Source organism: Felis catus, chromosome A1, assembly GCF_018350175.1.
Source record: "Felis catus isolate Fca126 chromosome A1, F.catus_Fca126_mat1.0, whole genome shotgun sequence".
In the NCBI taxonomy this organism is placed as follows: domain Eukaryota; kingdom Metazoa; phylum Chordata; class Mammalia; order Carnivora; family Felidae; genus Felis; species Felis catus.
In genome coordinates this window covers 83,921,994-83,928,629 of record NC_058368.1, presented here as the reverse complement: position 1 = coordinate 83,928,629, position 6,636 = coordinate 83,921,994, and the positions used below count along the sequence as shown (strand labels likewise).

The window sequence follows — 6,636 nt, the reverse complement described above, 5'->3', positions numbered from 1 at the left end:
ACAGAAAATTTGTATGAATAATAACAATAGTACAATTAATATTCATATACCTTTTGCCTAGATTCTCTTAACTTTGTACATCATTTGCTTTATCACCTCTTTCTATCTCTTTTTCTCATCAGTTGAACACTTTATGATCTTCGTTTCTAATATATCATTACATATTTCTTAAGAATATGAATAGTCTTCTACAGGATCTCAGTGGAAACTTCAGAAAAATGTAACATGGATATAATCCAAATGTACAAAATCTTTTGAATGCAGAAGTGTAAAAATGAAGAGATTTCTGGTACAGGGAAACAATTTCACTGAAAGGGATGAATGGGTGATGACACATCATGGTATCAGAATTTGAGGTAAAACATTGGCATAGTATCCTACAGTTTTAATTTGTAGAGTGCAGAAAAAACAGTACAAAATATTTCCTACTTTATAGTTTCCTGACAGATTCTACATTCAACATTTTTTTAGTGCCCTTGTGACATCCTTATTCCTAAGACTATAAATTAAAGGGTTTAGAACAGGAGTGAGTATGGTATAAAAGACAGATACAATCATGTCATTCTCAGGGGTGTGGTAGGAATTGGGGAGCATGTAGGTGTAGACAGCAGTCCCATAGAAGAGGATTACCATGGTCATGTGGGAAGAACAAGTGGCAAAGGCCTTTTCCACCCCTCTTCTGACTTCATCCTGTGGATGGTGAAGAGGATGAAAGAATAGGAGCTTGAAATGACTGTCACAGGGATGAGGAGCATGAGAACACAACATAAGTACATGAGTGTCTCATAGAGGGAAGTATCTGAGCAGGAAAGCTTCATTACAGCAGGGGCTTCACAGAAGAAATGATGGATCTCTTGGGATCTGCAGAAGGGGGAGGTCATGGTGATGGGCGTGAGCATAAATCCATCCAGAGATCCCAGAAACCAGGAGGAAGAGACCAGGAGGAGACACACCCTATGGTTCATGAGGATAGGATAACAGAGTGGATGGCAGATGGCCACATAGTGGTCATAAGCCATGGCAGCTAGAAGGAAAACTTCTGAACCTGCTAGTGTCAAGTAGAGAAACATCTGCATCCCACATTCAGGGGCTGAGATCTTATTCACACCCATGACCTGGTCCATGAGCATCTTGGGCATAGTGACAGAAATGTACATCACATCCATGAGAGACAACTGGGTGATAAAATAGTACATGGGGTTGTCAAGGTGGGCATCATGGCATATCACAAGGATCAGGATAATGTTTCCAGTCAAGGCCATCAGGAAATCCATAAAAATTACCACACAAAGGAGAGTTGGGTGCTTGGATTGACTGAAGAGTCCCACTAGGTCAAAATCTGATCGTCGAGTATGCTTGGCCACCCAAGTGTTGTTCTCCGTTGGATTTCACCTGCATCATCACCAAGGAGAACTATGGAGTTAACAGATCACTGATGGGATATGACCACCTGAAATAAATGTATAGTGAGCATGTCTGTGTGTGTGTGTGTGTGTGTGTGTGTGTGTGTGTGTGTGCATGTTTACACATGCCAACTCAGTAAACTAATAAGGGGAAGTTCCAAGGACTAGTGTATTTCAGGATTTTAAATTACCAGTAATTGAATAAATTTACTAAAAATCCAAGGATTCACAACTGTGTGTCAAAATATTGGTACTTTTTAAATTCCACTGCTGGTATGCATTTCTCCAAAGAAACCAAAAACACTGTATGATCCCCTATGTTAATTTTTATTTCCAATTTTCATTTGACTTTATTTTTTAAAGTTTTTTAAAATTCCTTTTAGTTAACATACAGTGTAATATTAGTTTCAGGTGTATGATATAGTGATTCAACACTGTCATATAACACCTGGTGTTCATCACATGTGCCCTCCTTAATCCCCATCACCTATTTCACCTTTCCCCTCCCCTCTCCTCTGGTAACCATCAGTTTGTTCTCTATAGTTAAGAGTCCATTTCAGAGCACTTGGGTGGCTCAGTTGATTAAGCATCTGACTTCAGCTCAGGTCATGATCTCATGGTTTGTGAGTCCAAACCCCACCTTGGGCTCTGTGCTGACAGCTCAGAACCAGGAGCCTGCCTCAGATCCTGTGTCTCCCTCTTTCTCTGCTTCTACCCCACTAGTACTCTGTCTTTCTCAAAAATAAATAAACATTAACAAAAAGAGTCTGTTTCTTGGTTTGCCTCTCTCTTTTCCATTTGCTCACTTATTTTGTTTCTTAAATTCCACATATGAGCAAAATCATATGGTATTTCTTTCTCTGACCAACCTATTTCACCTAACATCACTCTGTACCTCGCTCCATGGTGTTGCAAATGACAAGATTTCATTCTTTTTTATAGGTAATATCCCATTGTTTATTTTATATGTGCCCATGTGTTTATTTCAGCATTATTTACAATACAAAGAAATGAAAAAAACCTAAGTGTCCATCAATATATGAATGAATAAGAAAGGAATAGTTTGTGTGTGTGTATAAATATACATATGCATATACATATATATGTATACATATATACAGTAAGCTACTATAATAGTGGATGAGATTCTTCCCCTTTTTACAATATGGATGGATCCACTAGGGTATTATGATAAGTGAAATATGTCAGACTGAGAAAGACAAATATTACATAATTTCTTTCACATAAGGAATCCAAAACACAAATGAATAAACAGCAACAAAAATAAAACAGTATGATACCTAGAAATATAGAGAAGAAACTGATGGTTATCAGAGGGGAGAGCTGTAGGATAATGGACACAATGGGTGACAGGGAATGGAAGATACAGTCTTTCAGTTATGGAATGAATAAGTTGCAGGGAATGAAAGACATTACATAAGAAATATAGTCAATGATATTTTAATAGTGTATGGTGACAGAAGATCCATTTGTGAGCATAGCATAAAAGATAACTTATTGATATACTATGTCATATATCTGAAACAAATGTAACATTGTGTGTGAAGTACACTCAAATAAAATATATATATATATATATATATATATTGATAACTTAAAGGAACGTTCCCATAGTTCAAGGTCATGACATTTCCTGATGATAATGTTGTGTATTAGTATGTATGTAAATTCGCAGAATCACTGCTGCATAAAAATGCAAAAAAGTGAATCACTGAAAAAAATACAATAAAATTTCTTATAGTTTTGTTGTTGTTGTTGTTATGGAAGTCAAAATTGAATCAATATTTCTTGTTTAAGGATGCAAATGGATCTTAAAAGCTCTGGGAGATGCACTCCATATAAGAAAGATTTAGAAAGTAACTGAAAGATAATTTGAGGAATATTTACACCAAAAGTTTGAACCATCATTGTCCATAAAATCAGGCCAGGCTATGATGCTCTGTGATTTAAAGGAGTTATCCATGCATGTACAGGAGCAGATTAAGGCACTGCCAATGACCAACTCCCTATATCTGTTAATTTAGGAGCCCAAACTTTGAAGCTGGACTGTGACTGTGGGTCCAGGTTATCCTCTACCCTTTGTTTACTTTACATAAACACAGGATAATAATGTTAGATTTCGGCTACGTTCAGGATCAAGTTATGTAAAATAATGAAAGTGCTTAGAACATTACCAGTCACAGATAAATAAACGCATATATTATTAATTTAAAGAGTTAATATCTATGGTAATTTTATGCAGAATTTGTGCAAGAGATGATAGTTACCATTTTGTTTTATGATATAAGATGAATTACTTTAGTTTGACAGTTTTATTATCTATTCATACAAATAAAAATTTGGACTTGATAATTTCTGTTGTCACTGACTATATATATATACACATACATATACATATACATATACATATACATATACATATACATAGGAATATATATGGATACAAAAATATAATAAATATATAGTATATATTTATTATTTTACTCAAGTTAAGCAGATCTTTATGGAAAATCCTATCTTAGTTCTATCTAATATATTCTTCTCTAACTTCATCTACTTAAATCTCCTACCATTTGTTCTAAATCTCAGGAAGAAGAACTAGCATTTATAAGATCATTGCTATTTACAAGGCAAACCTTTAGTTGCTTTTACAAACATCACCTCTTTATTGTCTATAGCAACCAATTTTTCATGGAAACTGAGATGTAGAGAGGTAAATTGAACACTGAGTTGGTCTCTGACTACAATTCAACACCCTCCCCCCTCCTAATAAGCTACTCAAAGCCTACATCTATATTATATTCTGAAGACAAAAAATAAATAAATTGATTAGGTGGAAGACTGTCATAGTCCATGTATTCAGGAAAAAGTAGTGTGTGTGTGTGTGTGTGTGTGTGTGTAGGAGCAGAGAGGGAGACACAGAATCCAAAGCAGGCTCCAGACTCCAGCTGTCAGCACAGAGCCCGGCATGGGGCTTGAACCCACAAACCGTGAGATCATGACCTGAGCTGAAGTCAGACACTCAACTGACTGAGCCACCCAGGCATCCCTAAAGTAAAATACTAAAATTGCTCCAGATGAATAAGAAAGAACAGTTGAAGTAAAATATATCTGTCCTTTCTGAAAAGAATCAGTAACAGCTTCTTTTACATTTTCTCTTTTAGACATAAAACCTTTGCAACTTTTCAATTACTGATATGTAATGTCATGTTAAATGTTGGGGCTCCTGGATGGCTTAGTCAGTTAAACGTCCGACTTCGACTCAGGTCATGATCCTGTGGTTCATGAGTTTGAGCCCTGTGTTGGGCTCTGTACTGACAGCTTAGAGCCTGGAGCCTTCTTCAGATTTTGTGTCTCTATCTCTCTCTGCCCCTCCCCTGCTCGTACTCTGACTCTCTCTCTCAAAAGTAAATAAAACATTAAAAATATTTAAATGTTAAATTTTAAAAGTCCTTACCAACAACAACAGAAAAGAAACATTGGCTTTTCTCTTCAGGAATGGTTTAGAAATGGTTATGATACAGGGATATTTCAGGTATAAAATCTGAGTTTCAAAACATTGTATACTCTTGTAATAATTCCAAAGACCAATTACGATATTCAACTTATTAACTGTCCCACTTTCTGGGGTTCTAAACTAGTAGACAACACTTAAAATATACTTGATGCCTTAATATAAATACCCAACAAATCTGGTACACATTGCATTAAAACCTATAATATTATTGTCATTTTTCACCCCCACTAGCAGATGAAAGCTGACCTATGTGCAAAAATTTTAAACAGCCCAATAAAAGAAAACATACCTGCTGAGTTAATGTTTGTGGTCAATGAAGCAAATCTCTGTTGCACTTTGGTAAATTGGAATCACTATGATCAAGCTACACTGAACAGCCTACCTGGCACACCAGACAGACAATGGAATGCTGTCTGTACCTTGCAAAGCAACTGGCCTCCCTGTTCATTCTTACTTTTCTCTATCCAATTGCTTGAGTTGAATGTAAACAGAAAAGTTCATATTTAAATTGGGGAATTATTAATAGTGGTGGTAGGGACACCAGGATGGCTCAGTGGTAGACGTGTCTCTTTATCTTGCGGTCATGAGTTTGAACCACATGCTGGGCATAGTGTGTACTTAAAAATATCTTCAAAATATCCCTTTCTTTCTATTTTTTTAATAGTGGTGGTAGAATATCAAATATTTAGGTGATGGCATACCAGAAATTATTCTATTGTTCTATATCATTCTATATATTGCCTTCCCCAAAAGTCAATGAAGTACTTAATAAACTTAATTTTTTTCCTTTTGCAAATTAAATAATTCAGATTGCAGGTATCTGCCTAGCATCACACAATTCACCTGAGGGAAGATTTGTGTCTCAATCTCAAGTCAGGTGATAGAATCCTGAGCCTATAAAGCTGCTTTAGGTCTCTAGAATATCATCTTCCCTCCACAGTCTACAATTTAGTTATAATCACCCACTGTCATTTTCATGTAAGAAACGTGAGTATAATTGAGACAATGTTTCAGTTTTCTAACTACCAGAAATAGTCCACACTTAAAGAAAAATGAGTCTTATTTCTTCTGTAAAATCTCAGCCTCAATAAAACAAACACATCATTCAATAATATAGGAGGCTTGCATATTCTTGTGTCCATACATAAGTAGAAATTAAGAAGCCATTTCCTAATATTTTACTGTAAATTATTGTTATAGTAAACAATCAATCAAAAAAGGGTGATTAAGAGTATAAACATATAGATTTGGTGAATCATTATATTGTATGACTGAAAATAATAAAACACTGTGTTTTAATTATACTTGAATTTTAAAAATGCACATTTTCTTTTCTTTATAAAAATATATGATAAGGAAGAACTGAGAAGATATGGCCAAGAATGAATAGCTTGTATCAGAAAGAGAATAAGTCAAAAACAGTAACTACCCTTTGCTCCTATAGTTCTTTCTATATTATCAAACTCAACATCAGATACTGCTGCAACCATTATCTACATGGGTAATGGAGTGGGCTCATGGTTAACTGTATAAGGATAAACAGGAGAGTGACATCATCCTGGTTTTACTATGCCCATCCTGGGAGTTGATGAGGTTTGTTGTTGAAAAATTCCTTCTGGGACTTTGAAGAAGAATGCAATTAAGAGACCTAACATGAACAACAACAAAGGTAATAGGCGTCTCTGTTGCACTGTT

At 35.4% G+C, this 6,636-nt stretch overlaps 1 pseudogene; it reads right to left on the bottom strand.

Annotated features, from left to right (window-relative positions):
- Positions 1-452: 452 nt before the first annotated feature.
- Positions 453-1,262, bottom strand: LOC101080606 (annotated as a pseudogene).
- Positions 1,263-6,636: the final 5,374 nt, after the last annotated feature.